Here is a 24,277-nt window from a genome sequence, read left to right as displayed (position 1 = left end):
CCCCCACGGAAAATAAGACATAGCGTCCACTACAGTATTATTAACTCCAGGAATGGGACGTGCTTTAACAACAATGTTAAGGTGCAGGCATTGCAGCATAAAGGCACGTAAAAAAGATAAAACTTTCAAAACCCTTGACTTTTTGTTGGTTAATCAACTCAACCATGGCCTAATCGTCCACAATGAAAAGGACAGATCTGTTCTTGAACTCCTCTTCCCAGACGAACAATAACACAAGTAGCGGGAAGAACTCTAAAAGGCTATGCTGTGAGCTTGCTGTAACCATTGTACAAGCCAACTTCCTAAACACCAACAACCGTCCCAGAATATACCAAAACCTTAAGCCCCAGATGGGTCAGAGAATATTTGTATCTGCCAGATCATATCTTCATCCACAAAAAACAAAGACACTCCTTTGAACGCCGCAAGAAACTACCACCAGATCTGAAGGTCAGCCCTGATAGCCGCGGTTATAGGCACTCTGTGATGAGGGAGATAGGCGCTGGAAAAGGACGTGCCCAAATGCCTACCAAATAGTTCTGCTGGCCCTGACCACTCTACAAGCAAAGTTCAGATAACCCAATAATCTCTTCCCCTTTTCAAGCTCCAGTTTCTTTTCGTTAATCACAGACAACAAGAACAACGTAATCTCCTGAACATTCACCGCTAGTAGCCTGGCTACCATTTCCCTTGCGTCTATTTCAATTCCAAAAAAGACAATTTTGTGTTGTGACCTTCAGTTTTTTCAGGTGCCAGAGGTACACCAAGTTCTTGAGTCATAACCTGAAGCTTGTCAAAGCCTTTTGGCATTGGTCAGTGTTCCGTACACAAATGAACATAAAGTCGTCCCAGTATTGACAAACAAGCATATGACCACTAAACTGGGTAAAACACCATTGTGAGAAAGTGCTAAAGGTCTCAAACAGAGCGCAAGATATTGCACATCCCATAAGGAGCACTTTGTCTACATAAAAGGCGCAGTGGAAATGCCTGCATAAAAGTTCAAAATCAGAAGGATGAATTGGCAAAAGATGAAAGACTGACTGTATATCACTTTTTGCCCAACTTGCAGCTCTCCCAGCTGATCTGACCAACTTCAATGTGTTAACCACTGATGCTTAAAATACGCTAGAATCTTCTTTTGAATCAAAGGCATTGACTGACAAGCCCTCCAGCCAGGATAAGTGATGTATTAAACAAAATTCCCCCACAGTTTTCTTATGCACAACACCCAGAGGAGAAACGATTAAGTTGTCCATAGGGCACAGCTGCAAAGGGGCCGCTTCTCTGCCTGCTGCTACTTCTGAGGTTAACTTCTACTGAAACACCAGGGGAAAAACCTCTGAATCTGGATAAAATTGGAACCAGCTCGACAAAAACCCATCCCATACATAATTACACCCTTCTACAAATAAACAAACCGGAGCAACCAAGGCTCCCAAAAAGAGGGCTTCTGGAGGAAACAAAACAAAGGGCGAAAAGAAACCTAAAACCTCCATCCCTCACGCTCCTAAGGCGGTGACAAGACTGGTGCCTCGGTCACCCCAGATGGGCAAGAAAAAGGCCCAGAGCTTCCTATCCACATAGATAGCGACGGCAGCTATGAACCTGAAATCGAGCTATCCTGCTCCTTTGGATTCAATACTGATGTGGAAGACGAGCAATTGAGGGGAACAGGAAGCTCTGAAGAGGCATCTAAGGCCACAAGGTCCAACATGGCACTCATGGACCCATTTGGGGAGGAAATGTTCAATCCTCTATTAATTAAACACCCCCTATCTCTGGAGTGGACCCCATCTCAACATATCGCAAACTACCTCTCCTTCTGGTTGAGGAAAAAGATACCCTAAGAAGTAAGATCCAGACTCCGGTTTGAATGTCCGCGCACCTCCCTACCCAATAAAGTGGCTATGACTCTGGAACTAGATCCCAAGGTAGTATCTTTCATAACTAAGAACAACAAAGACCCCAGGAAAGGCATGGACAAAGGATTAAAATCCTGTCAAGACCGCCTTCTCGACACCATAGGCCTGCTCACCAAAATATTTGAGATGGACGAATCAGCCTACCTGGGAAATAATCAAATTGACCCTAAAGAGCTTAGAGACTGGATACAGAGGGCTATATGCCTTATTGGCAATGCCAATACTTCCATCTCCACGAGAGAAGAAAAGGGGTGCTATTGAAGATCGATCCTAAGCTGATTGAATTAGTCAACGAAGACGGAGATCCTAACTCCCAAGGCCTTCTTTTCGGGGAAGATTTCATCAAGGAAATGGCTAAGTATGTTGGTACCTTTAGTTCTATCCAAAAGTCCCAGAAAGAAATTTAAAAAGTATTTCAAGATAGAATTTTTACCAGGGCCGGGACAATGCAGGGTTGTTTCCCCGGCCACCCTATATCCCCCTCAAGACCCTTCATGGGCCTTAGCAGCAGATTTTACAACAACTACCACACAGAGCAATTTTACCCACAGAGGCAGAGAAACCGCGGACGACCCTTATGAGGTGGAGCGGGGACAACGTTCTTTTTCATCAGGTAGGAACCTCGAAAGACCTTTCAGATACCCCTCCAAGGGTGTCAGGGAGACTACACCAATTTGCAGACAATTGGAACTTAGTATCTCAAGACACTTGGGTATTGAATACTGTGAAGGGTTACATGATAGACTTCACCAATATCCCCTTCCAAACAAGACTCCCTCGAGAGATTACCTTCTCATGCAAAGGCAGAGATCTGGTCTCTCAAGAGGTAAAACACTTACTGAAGTAAGGGACAATTATCTAGGAAACACAATTAGGCTTCCTCAGCAACATCTTCTTGGTAGGTAAAAAAACAAAGAACAAAGACCTGTCATAAACTTAAAAGAATTAAACCACTGGGTAGTCTACCATCACTTCAAGATGGAGGGAATACACCTTTTAAGGGATACTTTAAGAAAGGGGGACTGGCTGACGAGACTGGTCTTAAAAGATGCCTATCTGACAATCCCGATCTGGAAACCTCATCAGAAATTCCTCCAATTCCAATGGGAAGGAAAATTATATCAATTTTGCAGTCTCCCTTTCGGACTATCGTCCGCCCCTTGGTGCTTCACCAAGGTTCTGTGGCCTGTGATTGCTTGGCTCAGGAAAAGGGGAGTGAGACTAGTCATATACATCAACGATATCCTTATAATGGCCCAGTCAAAGTCGACCGTTTCCCTTCACACGGACCTCGAAATACGACTTCTAAAACGCCTAGGTTTTGTCATAAATAAGAAAAAATCTTGTACAATACCAAGCCAACAAACACAGTTTTTGGGCTTCTTGGTAGGTACTATAAAAGCAGAATGGAAATTACCTGCGGAAAAGGTAAGAAAGGTGAGGAAAGAACTAAGGAAGACACTCGCCAAAAAGACGTTTCCCCTAAGAATCCTAGCAACGATCTTGGGTCTTCTATCCTCCACAATTCTTTCCGGGAGCCCTACACTATTGAGCACTACAAAGGCTAAAAGCCAGGGCTCTAAGATCGACTCAATCATACTCCGAAATGATCTCTTTAGACCAGGAATCAAGGAGCGAACTCCTTTGGTGGTTGAAGAATGCGGAGGCATGGAATGGCAGAGCCATTTTTGGGGAGTAACCAGGCCTAATAATAGAATCAGATGCAAGTTTGGATGGTTGGAGAGCGAGACGTGGGAACACCTCAACAGGGGGTCGGTGGACACCCCAAGAGAAGAAGTTGCATATCACTGCTTAGAATTACTGGCAGGTTCAATTGCAATTCGCTGTTTCACCCAGAAGTCAGTGAAATGCTGTGTAACGTTACGGATGGACAATGTGTCAGCAGTTCAATATGTCAACAAATTGGGCGGACCCCACTCCAAAGGCTTAATGGAACTAGCAAAGGACTTCTGGGAATACTGTTTTAGCAAAGGAATATCAGTTATAGTGGAACACATTCCTGGGTTGAGCAATGGTGTAGCAGATTGGCTCTCCAGGAATTTTAAGGACTCCAGCAACTGGAGACTAGACAGACAAATATTCTTGACTATCCGATCCAGGTGGGGTCTCTTCAGTGACGGATCTATTTGCGGACCGGTTGAACATTCAACTGAAGGAATTCTTCAGTTGGAGACCGGATCCTCAGGCTCAGAAGGTGGACGCCTTCCTCCAAGATTGGAGCCGTTTAGCTCCGTATGCTTTCCCACTATTTGCAATGCTACCTCGCCTTTTCCTTCACGCTCGATGTTACAGAGAGAGCATAGTTGTGATAACTCCCCTTTGGAGATCCCAAGCCTGGTTTCCAATAATCTTGTAAATGAGCATAGACTTCACAATCTTAATCCCTTCGTTAAGAGAAATAATCTTGGGACCAGAAGGGGATGTTCACCCCCTCGTAGAACAGGGTCTTCTAGTTCTGACGGCATGGAAGATTTCAGGAGACAGTGGCAAATCCCAGGGCTTTCGTCAAATGCTTTCAGACTCATTTCTGAGTCATGGGCATGTGGAACAAGGAAATCATATTGACTGGCGTGGAACAAATGGGTTCGCTGGTGTTTTCAATGAGATTATGATCCTGTTTCAGTTGATTTAGTACATGTTGTTACCTATCTGTCAGAACTTTTTACTTCAGGCCTGTCCTACAGAACCAATAATGTGTATAAATCCGCTATTTCTGCAGGTCACTCCTTAGTAAATGGCCTCTCTGTTGGTCAGAATTTGCCAATCAAAAAGATAATGAGAAGTATGAGAGTTCTTAACCCTCCAACGGCTAAATATACCGCCCTTTGAGACGTTACACTTGTACTTCATACCCTATCCTCCTGGGGAGAGAACTCCTCTCTCTCTTTAAAGCACATCTCACTTAAACTTACCATTTTGTTATGTCTGGCATCCTTCAGAAGAACATCAGATGTCACAGCTTTAGATATTTCAAGCAGGGCCTTTCAACCAGAGGGTGTTTGTTTTTACCTTAAAAAGAGAACCAAAATGATATCCTCTTCTATCTTTTACCCCTTCGTTCCTCAGAATGAAAGACTTTGTGTGGTTAAATGTTTAGAAGAGTATGAGAAAAGAACTCAAAGTCTGAGACTGAATAAGAGTCAATTATTATATCTCCTCATAAGGGAGTTTCGTCACCAACCTTGGCAAGATGGGTGAGGGAAGTCATGTATGAAAAAGCTGTGTGGATACCTCTATTTTTGGAGTGACTACTCAAAAACAAACCTCTAAACCATCAGCTTGTTTCCCAGTAGCTATCTCACTTTAATCATCAGTGGGGCCCATAACACCGCAAGTCACTCATTCACACAAATCACCTTGCTCCCAAGATCAGTGAAGACTAGAGGATGAGATGCTGAATTTTAGTGGAGTGTACTACTTCATCTATTTAATCTATATTTTATACATTATATACATATGCATTTATTTGATTTACCATGGTTTTAATTCTCAAGACAAATGGAAAACATTTAAGACACCCCAAGGTGTGGTCAATGGATCAGCTAGTAAAAGTTAGCTCATGGATAACATGACCAGCTTAATTCTCCATTTATTTAATTTTTTATTTATGATTTAGATCTCCTGGCATGACCTTATTTTATTAACTTTGGTTCTAATTCAAATAAACATTTTATTTACCCCTAAGGAAAGAAAAAATGAATTCAAACAGTTTACATTTATTAGTAGAAGAGTTCAGGAAAATAAGTCAAAGAAATATTACCAATCCTTTCGGCAATGGAAATCAGTATTAGAACAGCCAAGTTCCCAAAAACAGCCTCTCTATTCTTTCTCGATGTTCACCTCCAATCAGGACTCTGACCCATCATAAGTTGAAGTCAAGAAAATTTCAAAGTCTTTGCACAATAGGAAAAATCGATTAGATCGACAGCATGTCGTGGTGCGATTAATAATTCAAAAGCGAACTCTCTTCTCTCTTCCAAACGACCTCTTTTATACACTTTTACCCTAACTATCTAACTAAAATTTTAAACTTTCATGGTCCACACTTACTTTCCATTGGTCCATTCAAGGGGTGGATGAGAATCACCTCATCTCCTCATTGTTCATATTTCCATCAAGTCATAGTTCCAATCTCAATAAGGTTCCGATTGTTTATTATTACATGTTTTCATTCGTGTCCTGTAACTTGTCACTTCACCAACTTTTCCCAGGCTCATGACTTGGACATCTCAATCTTGGCACCATTCTGCTTTTCAGGCCACGCTGACCTTGACCCAGGCTGTACAGGCACAGACTGCTTGCACATCTCTCGAGCATAGTCGCGCATGCGTAGAGAATCACTCTCTCGGAGTCTCGCAAACCATCCATTTTATTTTAGGCCGCATGGGCCATAACGGGAACTATTATAGAAACAAACACAATTAAACGTTAGATTTCGAAATATAGCCGTTCTGTTTACCTCCCACCATTCTATATTCATCCTATTAGTGGTTACCTAGCCTTATAAGCAACTATTATAAGGCTAGGTTGTTTTCTTACCATTCTCCATCATTCCTGCCACAAAAATACATTTAGGAAGCACACATGCACAGGTTTTTATTAGATTATTCCTAACACAATTGGTATCTAGGGGTCAAAAATCCATGTGACTCAACTGTGGAAACGAACCTCAACATAGTACAAATAGTATGATGGAAACCCAAAGTGCAAACAAGTGTGACATATAGCTGCTGAGTTGAGACTCAAGGGCATGGGCAAATATTCCCATCAGTAGCCGTTCTGTACCACCCTTTTTGACATCATTTGGGTTCTCCTTGCCCAGGAGACAAGTCAAGTCAAGTCAAGTCATAAAATTTGTATAGCGCACTACATACCCAGAGGGTTTCAAGGCGCTTAGGAAGGGGAGGAGGATTATTTGTCAAATATCCACGTTTTAAGCTGCTTTCTGAACGCTAGGTGATTCTGGGTGAGGCGAAGGTAAGCGGGGAGTGAGTTCCAAGTTTTGGCAGCCAGGTATGAAAAGGATCTGCCTCCCATGGTGGTCTTGTTGATGCGAGGTACAGTGGCGAAGGCTTGGCTGGAAGAGCGAAGTTGGCGGGAGGGGGTGTAGAAGGACAGTCGAGAGTTGAGGCAATCTGGTCCGATGTCGTAGAGTGATTTGTGTGCGTGGGTTAGCAGTCGGAAAGTGATCCTCTTATTGACGGGTAGCCAGTGGAGGTCTTTAAGGTGACCAGAGATGTGTTCGTTGCGTGGGATGTCTAATATGAGCCTGGCTGAGGCGTTTTGGATTCGTTGTAGTTTCTTCTGGAGTTTAGCGGTGGTACCTGCGTAGAGGGTGTTTCCGTAGTCCAGTCGGCTAGTGACTAGAGCGTGGGTGACTGTTTTCCTTGTTTCGGAGGGGATCCAGCGAAATGTTTTTCTGAGCATGCGAAGAATGTTAAAGCAGGAAGATGATACGGCGTTGACTTGTCTGTTCATTGAGAGTGAAGAATCCAGGATGACGCCAAGGTTCCGTGCGTGGTCTGTCGGGATGGGTGCTTTTCCGAGGGCTTCCGGCCACCAGGAGTCGTCCCATGCAGAGGGGGATGTACCTAAGATGAGGACTTCTGTTTTGTCTGAGTTCAGTTTCAGACGGCTTTGTTTCATCCATTCGGCGACTTCTTTCATTCCTTCGTGTAGGTTAGTTTTGGCGGTGCTGGGGTCCTTGGTGAGAGAGAGGATCAGTTGAGTGTCGTCCGCGTAAGAGATGATGTTGAGGTTGTGTTGGCGGGCGATGGCCGCGAGGGGGCTCATGTATACGTTGAATAGGGTGGGACTGAGTGAGGATCCTTGAGGTACGCCGCAAATGATTTCAGAGGCCTCGGACTTGAATGGTGGGAGGCGGACTCTCTGGGTTCTTCCGGTGAGGAACGAGGTGATCCATTCCAGTGCTTTTCCTTGGATTCCGATGTTTCTGAGGCGTTGTAAAAGGGTGCTGTGGCAGACTGTGTCGAAGGCTGCGGAGAGGTCGAGGAGGATGAGGGCGACTGTGTCTCCATTGTCCAGTAGAGTTCGAATGTCGTCTGTTGCTGCGATGAGGGCGGTCTCAGTGCTGTGTTTGGCTCGGAAGCCAGATTGTGAGGGGTCGAGTGATTTGTTGGCTTCGAGGAAGGCGGCGAGCTGGTTGTTGACGGCTTTCTCGATGACTTTGGCCGGGAATGGAAGAAGCGAGATGGGGCGGTAGTTTTTGAGTTCGGTGGGGTCTGCTGTTGGTTTTTTCAGAAGGGCGGTGAGTTCAGCGTGTTTCCAGTCTTCTGGGAAGGTAGCGGAGTTGAAGGAGCAGTTGATGACGTCTCGGAGGTGCGGTGCTATGACGGAGTCTGCTTTGTTGAAGATGTGGTGAGGGCATGGGTCTGTGGGGGATCCGGAGTGGATGGAATTCATCAGGCGGATGGTGTCCTCAGTGGAGATTGGGTTCCAGGCGTTAAGGGTGTTTACGGGGGGAAGATGGTCAGCAGATGGTAGGGTGGGTTGGCTTCCGGGTTGGTTGTCAAAGCTGTTGTGGATGTCAGCAATCTTGTTGTGGAAAAAAGAGGCTAGGGAGTCGCAGAGGGTTTGAGAGGGGGTGATGTCGTTGGAGTTGGCCGAGGGGTTGGAAAATTCCTTGACGATGTTGAAAAGTTCCTTGCTGTTGTGGGCGTTGTTGTCAAGTCGATCCTTGAATGCTGTTTTCTTGGCTTTTCGGATCAGTTGGTGGTGAGTACGGGTGGCGCTTTTGAAGGCGTCCTTGGTGCTGGTGGATGGGTCTTTTTTCCAGGCCTTTTCCAGGGAGCGGCACAGTTTCTTGGACTTCTTGAGATCATCGTTGAACCATGAGGCCTTCTTGTTGCCAAGTTTGTGTTGACGTTTTTTCAGTGGTGCTAAGGTGTCGGCGGTGTTGGATAACCAAAGGGTGAGGTTGGAGGCAGCTTCGTTGGCGTTAGAAGAGAGGGCTGGGGAGGTTCGAAGGAGCGATGTGGAGATCTGATCCGTGGTGATTTTGTTCCAGTTTCTTTGTAGAGTTGGTTGGAGGTGGATGATGGGTTTCGGCTTGTTGTAGGTGAAGTGAACGCAGCTGTGGTCAGTCCAGAGGAGATCCGTAGTGTGGCTGAAGGAGACATGGTTGCTGGAGGTGAAGATGGGGTCGAGTGTGTGACCTGCGATGTGGGTGGGGGAAGTGACCAGTTGTTTAAGTCCGAGGTTGGCGAGGTTGTCTAAGAGGGTGGCGGAGTTGCGGTCGTTGATCTTTTCAAGGTGGAAGTTGAGGTCTCCCAGAAGGATGTAGTCTTTGGAGGGGAGCGCGTGTGGGGTGATGAAGTCCGTGATGTCTTCACTGAATTTTGCGCGGGGTCCTGGTGGTCTGTAAAGGAGGGTGCCTCTGAGTGTGGTCTTGGGGTCGATGTGGATCTGGAAGTGAAGGTGTTCAGAGTTAGCGAGGTTGGCGTCGGAGCTGGTAGAGATGCGGATGGATTTCTTATGGACGATAGCGATTCCTCCTCCTGTGTGGTCGGTGCGGTCCTTGCGTGTGATCTTATAGTCATCTGGGATAGCGATGGCGATGTCAGGGGCGGAGGATGCGTTCATCCATGTTTCCGTTAGGAAGGCGACGTCAGGAGAGATGGTGTCTAGTAGGTTCCAAAGGTCAATGGCGTGCCTGTGGACCGAGCGGGTGTTGAGAAGGATGCATTGTAGGTGGTTGGGGTCGGGGATCTGTGGTGTGGTCGTAGCGGAGATGTTGTCGGTGCCGCTGAATTTGCAGGAGAAGCAGGAGAACGGTCCATGGGTGCGTCCAGGAGCGGCTTGGGCGCAGTTGGGGGCGCGGCCGGGGTTAAGGGCTAGGAGGGTGGCGGCATTGTAGGTAGTGCGGGGGGGCTGGGGAGCGCGAGGGGCAGGGGGTCTGGCGCTGGGCGCGGTCCAGGCGCGGACGGGCGTAGACGGGCTTACCTTTGGCGCACCTTCGGCGCGGATTGGGCGCGAACGCTGCGCGTGAACGCTACGCGGAAGTACATCAGTCATATAAAGGAGTTGGGGGAGGGGCGTGGGCGGAGCAGCTGGGAGGCGGGGTGGATATCCGGGGAGGGGGGAGACTAACAACAACAAGGTAGTAAGCAAAATGGCAGTCGGGGCACACAATTGCAATCCCACGCTGAAAGTTACTAAGAGGGCACAGGGAGACACAATCGTAATAGCGAGGCACTACAGGTGAGGCTCAGCGTTGCAGCGCGCTGTGCTAATATGTAAATTAGTCCGATATGGACTAGCGCTATTCTGCTCTGCTGGAGTAAGGAGCGCTATATAATTAAATGCATGTACAAATCGGGCGCAGCACAAAGCAGCAAAGCAGCGAGCAGCTGATAGAACAAATGAGCAAATAAATTGGCCAAAGAGAGCACAGCAGAACGATACCGCAGTGGGGCCGGGGAGGCAGCGTGAAGAGGAGCGGCCGTCTCTGACGAGTCAGAATGGTCACAGAGGTCGTGTGGACAGACCGAGCCTGATGCACTGTGGGTGGGCGGAGCAGCTGGGAGGCAGGGTGGATATCCGGGGAGGGGGGAGACTAACAACAACAAGGTAGTAAGCAAAATGGCAGTCGGGGCACACAATTGCAATCCCACGCTGAAAGTTACTAAGAGGGCACAGGGAGACACAATCGTAATAGCGAGGCACTACAGGTGAGGCTCAGCGTTGCAGCGCGCTGTGCTAATATGTAAATTAGTCCGATATGGACTAGCGCTATTCTGCTCTGCTGGAGTAAGGAGCGCTATATAATTAAATGCATGTACAAATCGGGCGCAGCACAAAGCAGCAAAGCAGCGAGCAGCTGATAGAACAAATGAGCAAATAAATTGGCCAAAGAGAGCACAGCAGAACGATACCGCAGTGGGGCCGGGGAGGCAGCGTGAAGAGGAGCGGCCGTCTCTGACGAGTCAGAATGGCAACACAACACAGCCTACTGATGTTCTCAAGGCTATGTGTAGTTCCTATAAGTATGTGTTATCAAGAGAGGTGGTATAACTATAAATGTAGATATATTTTTATGGCTACTGAGTAAGCAGTGCAAGAAAAGTGAGTGAAAAACAAAGTGAATAAAGTTTTTTTTTTTTTGGTGTAAGACGTTTATTTGATACTGTCAAATTCACACAGCGTCACGCCTACATCCCTGAGGCTGGCCGCTATCAGAGCAAAGCACACAATGGCAAAGGTGTCATAACAAACAGTGTACAGTGCATCATCATGATTCATGGTTCAGACATGGAGACAGAGAGCATATTCAATAGTAGTAAATCAATGTGTCTTACAGTTTTGGGGTTAATAGACCTGCAACGTACCATCAGAGGAAATGAAGAAACAAATCAACAGCACGGGTATACTGGCACTACAGTTCAAAGGGCAAACAGTGCGGACTGACCATTGTCTTCAAACCCTTTTTTCCCCAAAAACAACAACAAAACCAACTCTGGTGCAGAGGAAAAGCATCAAATGGGCATAATGTCTCTGGTATTGGAGGATCTGTGCCTCCGGGCAAGGTGTCGCACAGCAGATGTCTAGTTAGCAGCAAGAATTACGTTTAGAAAAACAGTCTATGACATTCTGAAAAAAGGGAGCAGCATCATACACGGGGACAGCCGGGCCATGAGATAGGTACAGCAAAGCATCTTGATTCACTGGCACAAAGACAAAATCACGACTCCACCGCCCACAACGTGCACCCCCGGATTTCAGTCATGTTCAGATCTTACCATTGCAGGTGAGCACAATCACATGTCAAAAGATGTCAACCCATATCATCCGAGACCTCTCCTGCTAGCGACTGCATAGAGTCAGGGGAGATTGCACGTTCTCGGGACCACTGCGTAAAAGGCTCCCAGATGTCCTTGGCCGGGAAGCAGTGGGCATCGTTTCCCAATAGTGTTCCAGCTATGTGTTACCGTATGTCACATCTTTTACCCATGCATCAAATGTAGGCAGTGCACGACGACCCCAGCGCACCGCCACCTGTCTCTTGGCATAAAGGAGCAGTAACGCATGTAGCTTCCTATGTTTGGGTAAGGTATCCTGAACACATCCCAGCAACCCCAGGAGCGGAGATGGCACATCGGTCCTGAGCAGTATATGATTAATGGCAGTGAAAATGCTTGACCAATTTTCCTCTAGTTTAGGGCAGCCCCATGCCACATGCAGAAAAGAGGCATTCTCGCAGCCGCACTTCCAGCATGCAGCATCATCTCTGAGACCCATGCGATGTAGTGACAGTGGTGTACGATAGTACCTATGTAAAAGTTTGAAGTGCACCAATCTCAACCTGTAATTGGGCGATAGTGTCGTAAGTTGTCTGTAACAGAACTCCCACTGTTCCTCCAATAGGGGCACTTCCAAGTCAGCATTCCACGCATGCATGGAAGAAGGCACAGTAATAGGGAATTGATCTTGCATGCAGTTGTACAGCCGAGACACAAGCTTCTTAGGAGAAGGTCTCGAGAGTAAGTTTGGTAGCGCAAGGAGCTGCGGAGGCTCCTCAGGGAACTGAGGCCACAGTGCCTTACAGGATTCCTTAAGTGTATGATACAGGAATAGGTCAGAGAATGACTCAGGTTGTCCCTCCGCGCCCGAACCCGGATCCCTGAAGGTGCCGTTTGGGTAGAGGTCAGCAAAAGTGTGTAGAGTCTGCCCCCGAAGAATAATGACTCCACCCCCATCCTGCAAGCAGGGCATCATTGGGTTTCCTCGCAGAGGAATGGCTGGTGCGTATAGCAGTGGGAGTTTCGCCCTGTTTCGCAGTTGGCGCCACGTCCAGCGGAGCATGTCTACTGTGTCCACGTCTTTCGATGGACGAGACACCTTACCGTATAGTGCCACGCTCAGCGGTGACGGGGCTGCTGCGGCCAACTCCACCGCAACGTGTGGCTGGTAGGGAGTGGGAAAAGCCCAAAAGTGCAGAAATTGCGCTTGCACGCATAGCGAGTACAGTTTCATGTCAGGAGCTTCCAGACCGCCCTGTCGCAGTGGGAGTGTAAGCAACGCCCAGGATGTTCTCGCTTGGCCACCCGCCCATACCAGTGTCAGCAGTAGTGATCACACACACGCATGGAAATGCGCCGTCAGGGGTATTGGAATATTTAAAAATAGATACAAAAATTTGGGAAGGACCACCATCTTTGCTAGTGCTATTCTCGTGACTAGAGACAAGGGGAGCTTGTTCCAGATCTCTACCCTTCCCTCCAGCCAGTCCACTGCTCTGCCAAAATTCAGAGTCCACAAATCCTGTATATTGCGACTTATCCAAACTCCCAGGTACTTAACTGCGTCTGTTTCCCAGCGCAGGGGGTAGTCAGAGGGCGTTTCTCGGGTGGTGTCTGTTAATGGAAAAGCGACAGATTTGGACCAGTTGATGGATACAGCAGACAGGCCCTCGAAGCGGACGAATTCTCTCAGCAGAGGATTCAGGTTCACAGCAGGGTCGATGACGTACAGCGTGACGTCATCCGCATACAGGGAGATCAGCAGACTGCGAGAACTGAAGACTATCCCTCTTGCGGTATGATGCTGTCGAACTCTAGCCGCAAGGGGCTCCATGGCTATAGCAAAGAGCAACGGGGATAAGGGACATCCCTGCCTGGTCCCTCGGGATATGGGAAATGGCTGGGATATAAGCCCATTCACGCTTACTCGTGCCCTGGGAGCATCGTACAGCAACTTGATCAAATTTATGAAGAGCAGGCTAAAGCCGATCCTACCTAGAATCTTAAACAGGTAGGGCCATTCAAGCGAATCAAACGCTTTAGTGCCGTCCAAAAAAATGACTGCGGCCTGTATGGAGGGATGTAGGTAGTGCAAAATGGAAAATATTGTCTTGAGATTGTGTGACGTGGCTCGGCCAGGTATAAACCCAGACTGATCTGGGAGTGCCACCATCGGCAACAAGGGTTGTAGCCTGTCCGCAATGATTTTTGCATAGATCTTGACATCAACATTGATCAGGGAAAGGGGTCTGTATGAGTCGAGGACCTGGCAGTCTTTGTCCGGTTTCAGCAATGTTATGATTAAGGCCGCACGCATCGAGTCTGGTAAAGACTCCAACTCCAGGGCCTCAGCAAAGACAGAATGGAGCTTGGGGGCCAACTCCTCGGCATATGCCTTGTAAAAGGCTGTCGTCAGCCCATCTGGGCCCGGGGCTTTGTTCGCAGGCATGCTCTTAATTACCTGGGCTATATCCTGGGCAGTTACAGGGACATCCATATAACGGCGGTGGAAATCATTGAACCAGACAATGGAAATGGAGTCCAGGAAGCTTTCCAGGGAAGCTGGGACTGTGGGCTGTCTAGAGGTGTACAGGGTCTCTTAAAACTCGGCAAATGTGTCAAGCACTGCTTCTTGCCCTACAACAAGTGTCCCCTCACTGTTCCTAATGGCGTGTATGTAGTGTGTTTGCGAGCGAGGAGAAATCAGTCTTGCCAGGGTTCTACTTGGCCTATCCCCTTCCCCGTACCTGCGGGCCTCTGCTTGTTTTCCCAGGAATTTAACCTCCCGTTGTGCTTCCTCATTAAAGGCAATCAGTTTGGATTTCATCTGACCTGCTAACTTTGGTGAGGGGTCCCGGCAGAAGGCCAGGTCTAGCTATTTTAACTCTCTCTCAAGCTGATTCAGAGTGTTACGAATAGCCTGCAACATTCCGGCCTGTCTAGAGATACACTGGCCGTGAATTACCGCCTTGAATGCGTCCCATACTATAGCCTCAGTGGATGCTGAGCCTTCATTATCTTCAAAATATTTCACTATATCCGTTCTAATGTCTTCAGTGAAGGCAGAATCAGTGAGTGCATGGGGGGGCAGGCGCCAGGAAAATGCTCTCTTTGGGGCATCAGGCACCTTTAACTCCAACAGGCAGGGGGCATGGTCTGAGAGTGATCTGGCCTGTATGTCCACCTCTACCACCCTCGATGCCACGTCAGGAGACACCAGCCAATAGTCCAGGCGGGACCAAGCTGCATGTTGGCTCGTTATGCATGTCCCCACAGTGTCCCCGGGATGTCTAGATCTCCACACATCTGACAGCAGACCCTCATCCATTACGTCAAAAATCGCCCGGCGAGCTCTAGCATGTGTGGGTTTGCCTGCGCCTCTGCGATCCAATTCGTCACTAAGCACCACGTTGAAATCGCCCCCCAAGACAATCTGTGAACAATCTAGTAGCATGATCCGAGCCCAAACATTCCGAAAAAATTCCGGGTCATCCACATTCGGGCCGTAAATGGCCGCAAGTAGTAGCGGTCTGCCTTGAAGTGAGCCATGTGCAATAACATATCTCCCCTCCTTATCCAGTATAATTTCATGCTCTTCCAGTCTAGGCCCCTGCGGATAAGTATCGCCACACCCCTAGCGTAGCTGGAATAAATCGCAGAGTACACCTGTGACCATCTAGAGTGTCTTAATCTAGGCGAAGGAGTGGAGTTGATGTGTGTCTCCTGCAGAAAACATATATCCACATTATGTCTAGCGAGCATCCCGTGCATCAATCTGGCTTTTTTGTAGTCCCCAAGCCCCCTAATGTTCCACGTCCACAACTTAATGCCCCCCATTTCGTAACGCTTTCAGTTCACAATGTCCTAGTCCACTGCCCGACACAGTCCCCCCGGACAAACCAATCCATTGTGAGCATAGCAATACCATGTTCATATCATTTTTTGCACAAAATCCTCTATCGCACCAAACCTTAGTTACTATCAAACTCCCCAACTCCCCCCACCTCCCCCCACCCTCACCAACCCCCCAATCAGGTTGTGATAAATCCCTTACAAAGACACGCATAGCGTGTTGGCAAACTAGAAACAGAAACAGTGGGAGACACCCCATGGGGGCGTGGTGCTCCTGGCATACACCCCTGTTTGCGCAGGGTGGCTGCACTCAAATGGGAACCTCCACAACTCAAAAGGTTACCCCGTCGCAGGGTCAACTATCGCCACCTCAGCAGAGCATAATAAATGTAGTGTGAACCAGCATCAGCATACACGTAATAGGGGCTACTACTCAGGCCCCTCCCCCAACCCAAATCAAGGCAAGCAGAACTACGAAAAGTGCAGGGGGAATGGACAACTTAAGCAAAGTAAGAGAGACTCATAAAGATGATACCACATTGTACATAACTGTAAAGTATTCAATCATTACCACTGAGCTGTTCAGTTTCACCCCTCAGTCTCGGCGATTTCCGTTTCGCCCCGGACCCGCAAATGTGTTTTGCAAATTTTAGTGCAGATTGTGCATCTGTAAAGTAGTGCGTGGTACTCTCATGCACTATCAACAAAAAGAAATACAGAGTTCCCCGGGGAACTCTGTATTTCTTTTTGTTGATAGTCTTTCCAGGACATATACATTGGACCCCTTTAACAATTGTCCTAACCCCCTGTTCCCTCTTGTTGATACAACTCTCATGCACTACCCTCAGCTTTGCCGGATACAAGAGTGAATATTGGACACCAGATTGCAGCAACAGTCTCTTGGCCGGCATGAATTCCTTCCGGGCGACCTGCACCAGGGGGGTAAAGTCAGGGTAGAAGGATATATTATTTCCCTTGTGTGTGATCTTACCCTTCTCCCTAGCGAGGCGTAGGATGAGGTCTCTGTCTTGGAAATTCAGAAGTTTAGCAAGAATAGGACGTGGCGGTGCACCCACCGGCGGCTTCTTTCCAAGCGATCTATGTGCCCTTTCGACCGTAAATACCTGTGAGAGGTCCGGATCGAAGAGTTTGTGTAGTAGGTCCGCCACAAACACCTCCATTCTGCCAGTGTTCGTCGTCTCCGGAATTCCCGTGATGCAAATGTTTGATCTCCGGGAACGTGCCTCCAAATCATCTGTCTTAGCCCGTAGGGACTCCAATTCTTTTTCAATGTTAGTAATGTGTTGTTTGGTGTTTTGTTGGAACTCACAGCACTCGGTATGTCTATTTTCCAGGCAGTCCACCCTAGTTTCATGTGCGTCCACCTTTGTCTTAACCGATTCCAGCTGTGAGGACATAGCATCCAGTTTGGTGTCTATGCTTTTCAGACTCGATCTGACTTCCATCATCAGTGCACCAAAATCAATGTCTGCAACAGCCCCTTGCGAGGAAGACTCATCTTTATCTTGACCAGCCGCGTTCTGCTTGGCCTGGTGTTTTTGTTCAAAATTGAGCTTGGGCTGCCGCACGTTATTTCTCCCTCCCATCTTGTATCCCAAAGTGTGTCACGTAGCGGGGTGCACAATGCAGAGGGCCGCGTGGGTGTAGCCGCAGGTCCAATCAAGGCAACCCACCGGCACGGGCAGAGCTCGGGGGGCTATGTGCATACGACACAGACAAGCCGTACTGACTTCGTGCGCGTGGCTTCGTGGGGCGGCTCGATTCTTCAGGGATAATCGATCTGCAGGAAGCGGTCAGCCCAGCGCGCAATTCTACCAAAAAATTGGCGGACCCGCCAAGGTGTGGCACGCTAGAGCAGCCCGATGGCGGCATGCACAAGAGCACTGTGGATGATCAGAGGAGCACGACCAGACAGTGGGCGCCCGTAGGCGCTAGTATATGGCAGCAAATATATGTACTCACAGTGTCTTGCTATGCAGATTAATGGCGCCAGTAATAGCCCCAGTCCCTGAGCGTGAGGGGCTCAAGCAGTCGAACGCCCTCCCTTGTAGAGCCGTCCGACATCGTGCTCCCGTCGTGTGTGGGAGTCACTCCCAGGCATTGTTCAGCGGGCCGAGTCCGCGTGCTGCCTCCTGCCGAGCGCCAATCCCTCAAGCAAAATGGCGGACCCGCCTCAAGTGCCTCGCCGATGCCGGCCCCAGGGAGTTAAGTGCTAATTTACTTGCGTGCGCTGGGCCAGCCGGGCCGTAAGCCGCCGCCCTGGTGTAGCAGTGTCCCACCGGTGCAGCCCGGACCAGTGGCCCGTCCGTATTAGGGCCCGTACGTCGCCGCTCGGGGGTTACCTGGAGGCCCTCTGATCCCCGGGGTGTAGTTGTCGACGTCACCCGATCCAGGCTCCGCAGCAGTGGGCCTCCGACTCCGCGTCAGCCAGGCCAGAACGCCCAAGGTCACAGCTCCGTCTCCTGGCGTCCGGTACACACCAAAGTTTGGTCGAAGGGTCAGCTGGGTGTCCGCCGTCGACCCGTGTGCAGATCAGGGCCCCTTGAGTGCACGGAGCAGGATTATTATAGGATTAGTGTGTGCAGCCGGCGGAGCTCACTCACAGAGCGGCCATCTCGCTGCCCGGTTGGCCACGCCCCTCAAAGTGAGTAAAGTTAAAATTTGATCAACTGAGTAGATTGTTACTTTTTAATGATATCTCTCAGTTGTCCAAACCTAAAAAATATATAGTGAGAATACAGATTTAACAAAATATCTGTAAGCAATTGGTAGACATGTTTCAGCATTAGAATGGAATAGTTCCGATGCTTTCTTCAGGACCTGATGGTAACTACTGCTTATAAAGTGAAAAATTAAAATCAATATCACCTGCAATGTTCAGGTATCATACTCCACCACATACTATTACGGTATCATGTTGTAGACACGACACCCACAGAATAACCATTGGAAAAAAGACAAGAAAAAATTGACAGTATTATGTCACAATCCAGACACATTCATGTAGTGAGTGTATCATGATAAATATCACTGTATGTCATAGTCAAAACATTTTATATTGATCTATTAGTTTAAGCCACTCACCCATTTGTAGTGGTGATAGCGCTTCACCCCACCTGGCAGCAGCTCAGGTTAAGAGGAGCACCGCTCTAAATTCAAAATTAAAAACAGAGAGACAGCTCATTTATCCCAAGACTAAAAACAAAGGGGAATTAAAGAACTTTAAGCCACCAGTGCCAATTGACTTAGTAGGCTGATTTTCATCTCTAGAGTGTCATTAGAAACATGTATGGTCCACAAACAAGATATCGCCATATTAGCAGTATTTAAGTTTTACCCATTCACTACCTTTACTTCATAAACAATGCTACGGTCATAATCTATGGGTAAATGGATGTTTGTATAAACAAGGCGTTAGACGATGGCATGTTATATCCTGAAGCCATACCAATTGTGTTAGGAATACTTTATATTGGGGTATGTATCTAGCTTTGGGTCGTTAAACTCACCCTTGGACCCTCTTAATAATTGTTTTGTTTGTTTTATTAGATTATGACATTTGCGTACTATATAAGTAAGACAATTTTACTCAATTAGTATATTATGGTTCGCAACACAAGCAAATTAGTATCCCACGTGTATTTGTGTATGTACTTTCTATTCTATGTTGATTAATTGTAAAGTCACACAATTAATACATTTTACTGTTATGGGAAAGGGACTTTACGAGGGGTATACAAAAATTTTAGTTTTTACACTCGCTCCATCAACTTCCCCCTTTGGTGATTTATCACCAAATTTCACCCAAATATTTTTGTAAAATTTCTCAATACATGTTTCAAGTTCTTTTCACTTCGTATAATTTATATTGCAGTGTCTCCTATTTTCTTTCTATCTTGTTACAGTTTCTCTTTATACTCTTCCATTACAATGTCCCCCATTTCACATTCTCTTCCTTTACGTTCTTCAAATTTTTTTATAGACTTTTTAAGATTTCTTTGTTTTCTTAGTTTGCAACCTAATCTTAAGACTAAAATTATGACTATCATTATCGTTACTGGAATTAATACTTTCCCTATTATTGATCTACCTATTTCATAAAATCATTTCTTAACAGCTGAAAAACTCTTACCAAGTTTCTCAAGAACACTGTCAACCTCCAGTGGTATAATTTCTTTATGCAACTCTGTAATGTTTGTAATATATCTTTCAATGTTTTGACTTTTATCAGGTATATAGGTGCAACAGTGTTGTACCTTTGAAATGTCACAGACTCCTCCCTCTTTTGCCAAAATTATATCAAGAGCAAGTCAATTTTGCACCACCATAGCTCTCATAGCAACCATTTCCATATTTACCATTAGAAATCCCCCTGCAGTGTCCGTTGATAAACGATCCACTATTGTTGACAGTTTCCTAATTTTGTTTGCAATAAAAGATATACCCACTGCTGGTATCAATGCTCCAAAAACATCACCTATTATTTCTAACACACTTTCCCTTCTTCTACGACTTAAAGGTTTACCTATCTCATGAATTCTTTAGTTCCTCTATCTACATGGAAAACCTCCTTTAAATCCCCAACCCCCTTTTATAATATTTGTATCTTCACATTGACTCGCTCCCACAAAATAGTTATCATACACAGTGTTGTCTCTTCGAATACATAACTTTCCCAACATAGGAGTATCTATACTTATGGCAACGTCACATTATGTCCCTCAGTATTATCATCCTCAAATGTCCACATTGTAGATTTACATTGTTTGGCATTTTCTCTTCTCTTATACTGATTTCTCTTTTCCTCAACCATGTCCAAAAAGGTTTTCTCTTCATTTCTCATTTAACACATCAAGTTATGTTCAAATGCATAGTCATAGGTCAGTTCTTTTGTTTCCAAAAAATATTCTCCAAAAACTCTCACAGGTTTGATTTTGTTCATTCCAGCTACCACTTTTAATTTAGCAAAAACATCATCCGAATTTGAATAGTAATATTCTAATTTACCAGTTTTATAAAACAAACTAGCTAACACACTACATGTAACACCATATGTTAATGGAAGATGATGATATGTCGCACCCTCTGATACAGATGCAAGTCATTTCACGCACACATAACACTCACTGGCATCCATCGTTCTCACATATTCAGACAATAATCTCGAATAATGTGTTGCTGGAAAAATCGTTGATTGAATTATCTTGATGCATTTCTGGTCTATAAACCTTTTTCATTTCACCCTTGGACTCATAGGCCTTTTCTTTCATACTCTCATTTGCCTTTGCTTTTTCAAAATCACGCCTGAAAGGATTTATAATAGCTAATGTTAAACAAACTAAAATTAACAATCCAGTACATATTAACCACATCCTACGCTATTTTGTAAAAACATTACATTTCGATCTTTGTACATCATTAGTAGCCTTTTTTTTTACACTGCGTTTAATACAATTTTCTAACCTTATATGTCCTTTTTTAATTCTTTTACACTTAAAGTGTCCTTATCATTCAAGATCAACAATCTTGTTCCTTCCACCTTTTTATATTTGTCTCAGGTTTCCCAATGTGAGTACTCTTTTATCTTTTTCAAGTTCCAGTTTACTCACTTTCTTTTTTTTTCTTTTTCTTCACCTTGATGATCCAAATTCTCTTGGGTGCTGTTAACTTCCTTTATTGGAGGCAAAATAACGTATGACCATTCAGATTTGTATTTTTGATTTGGCCTTCTTACTCTTTTGGCCTTTGTAAAACCTCTATCTTTTCTCCAAACAAATCTTTCTGACTCATTTACTCATTACTCATTTACTTGTTCTTCTTGAACTTGAGCCTTTTTAACCAGTTTGAATTTCAGTCCATCATTTCCTTTAGGCCAATTATCTCCTTTACGTGGTCTTTTATTTTCAGGTTCAACAGTACCGCATTCAACTCTCCAAGCTCTCTTTCTTGAACTTCTCCTTAATTGAGTCTCGTCTTCACTGTCATCAGACTCAGTTTCAGATTACTCATCAGATCCTTTTAGGGTGAACTTTATAATATCTGTTTCATTCACTAAATCAGATTTCTCTTCCGTCAGTTCTTTCACTCTGTTAGGAACTTCTTTATAGCTGGTACTTGGAAGCTCATCCTTATCGTGAGTTCTTTCCTTCTCACCCGTTTCAAGATTCACGTTCCTGCTTTCAGAGCTTTCAAACTATCCTTCAGTACTTTTCTGACTATCAGGGTTGTCTTTGTTTTGATCAATGTTCACAATGGAATCAGATTTTATGAGATCTCGACTTCCAGGTCGATCTTCAGAATCTGGTACTTCAACAATTTCACCTTCTCCTTCAGATGCAGAGCTTGTATCTGATATTTCCAGATGTCGGCGAACAGGTCGAGCTTCAGTATCTGGATTTTTTTCTGGTTCAGCTTCCGAATCCGAATCAGTTGTACTCTCTGCTTCTTCTTGTAGATTTTCCGGTTCAGGCACACAAATGGTGTGGCTGGCGTGCACCCATCTCTTTACTCCAGCACACTTTACTGCAGTGGTGCTAACTAGTATAACTTGTATTGGTTTCTGCCAGCGGGCAACTAGACAGTTTCTTCTCCTGTGTACTTTTATCCAAACCCAATCTCCAGGGACGAGATCATGAGCTGGATGTTTCTCTTTTGTGTTTGCCTCAGTTCTCACCTGATGGAACACAGAAGTTATCACATCAGACAGGTTCTTGCACTAATCCAGCATGATATCATTAATAGTCAACAGTTTATCAACTGGCACAAATGCTTGTCTAATCACTCTTCCCATCAGAATCTCATGAGGACTCAATCCTGTCTTTCTATCAGGTATACTCCTTAGGGTCATCAGAACAATTGGTAAAGCATCAGGCCATTTCAGTCCAGTGGCCAAACACATTTTTGCAATTCTGTCCTTTATTGTTCCATCCGCCTGTTCAACTACCCCAGAAGCCTCTGGTCTGTAAGCACAATGTAATTTCTGACAAATGTCCAGTGCTTCACAAATCATCTGTATCAACTCATTCTGAAAATGAGTTCCTCGGTCACTTTCAATTGTTATTGGGAAACCAAAACGTGGGATGAATTCTCTCAACAGTAATTTTGTAACAGTTACTTCATCATTTCTTCTGGTAGGGAAGGCCTCCACCCACCGGGAAAACAGGCAAATAATCACAAGCACATATCGAAGCCTGTTACAAGGTGGTAACTCTATGAAATCCAATTGCATTCTTGTAAATGGACCTCCCCCCGTCCTATGATTCCCAAACTCACAACTGTCTTTCTTCTTGGGTTTATCTGTTGACTTACAAGACATAGCTGACATAGGCTCTCTGCGATCATCCTGAACTTAGGGTTATACCAAGTTTGCCTAAACAACCTAATTATGGCATCCCTCCCAACATGAGCTTGACCATGGTATATTCGGGCCATGTTCATCTTTGTAAACCCAAATTTCATCCTCCTCTCTTTGTCTACACCCTGCTTTTAACCAAATGTCTTTTTCTTCCTCACTTGCCTCTTCCTGCATTTGTCTTACCTCCTGCTAAGTCTCAACCACGGTTGTTAGCATTAAAAGACTTGAACATGTTCTTCTTTTCTGTCCCGATTTATGGATGCAAGTTTTTTATCACAGTATTTGGCAATAGAGTCAACAAAGCGGTTGCCTCTGGTGACACAGTCATCTCCCTTCTTGTGAGCTGCACATTTCACGACAGCAATTTTCTCAGGTAATTGGATTGCATCAATCAACATTTTCACAAACTCAGCATTTCTAATGGGGGATCCTGCAGAAGTTAAATAACCTCTTTGGGACCACAGTTGACCATAATCATGGACAACTCCAAACCATAATGACTGTCAGTCACTATGGTGACTCTGATTTATTTTCCCAGTTTGCATGCTCACGTGAGGGTCTCAAGGCGCTGAAGGGAGGGGGGGTGTCGCTACTGCTCGAAGAGCGAGGTCTTGAGGTGTTTTCTGAAGGTGAGATGGTCCTGGGTCAGTCGTAGGTGCGCGGGAGGGAGTTCCATGTTTTGGCTGCCAGGTAGGAGAAGGATCTTTCTCTGGTGGTGGTTCTGCAAATTCGTGGGACGGTTGCGATGGCGAGGCTGGGGGAGCGGAGCTGGCGGGTGGGGCTGTAGATCGAGAGGCGGTTATTGAGGTATTCGGGCCTTTGTCGTGTAGCGCTTTGTGTGCGTGGGTGAGGAGCCTGAACGTGATCCTCTTGCAGACGGGGAGCCAGTACAGGTTTTTCAGGTGGGTGGATATGTGGCTGTGGCTGTGGCGAGGGATGTCGAGCATGAGTCGTGTGGAGGCGTTCTGTATGCATTGAAATCGTGTCTGAAGTTTGACTGTGGTTCCTGCGTATAGGGCGTTTCCGTAGTCCAGTCGGCCCGTGACGAGGGCCTGGGTGACGGTCTTCCTGGTTTCGGTTAGGATCCATCGGATGATTTTTTGGCACATACGCAGGGTGTTGAACCAAGATGACGAGACGGCGTTGACTTGTTTGGTCATCGTGAGGGAGGAGTCCAGGATGAATCCCAGGTTGCGTGCGTAGTTCGTGGGTGTTGGCGCTGAGCCTAGTGCTGTGGGCCACCAGGAGTCGTCCCAGGCGGATGTGGATTGTCCGAGGATGAGGACCTCCGTTTTGTCTGAGTTCAGCTTCAGGCGAGTGAGCTTCATCCATTCTGCGACGTCTTT

Source organism: Lissotriton vulgaris, chromosome 10 (genome assembly GCF_964263255.1).
Source record: "Lissotriton vulgaris chromosome 10, aLisVul1.2, whole genome shotgun sequence".
NCBI classification, from domain to species: domain Eukaryota; kingdom Metazoa; phylum Chordata; class Amphibia; order Caudata; family Salamandridae; genus Lissotriton; species Lissotriton vulgaris.
The sequence above is the reverse complement of the archived record's forward strand: the minus strand, read 5'-3'. Positions refer to the sequence as shown.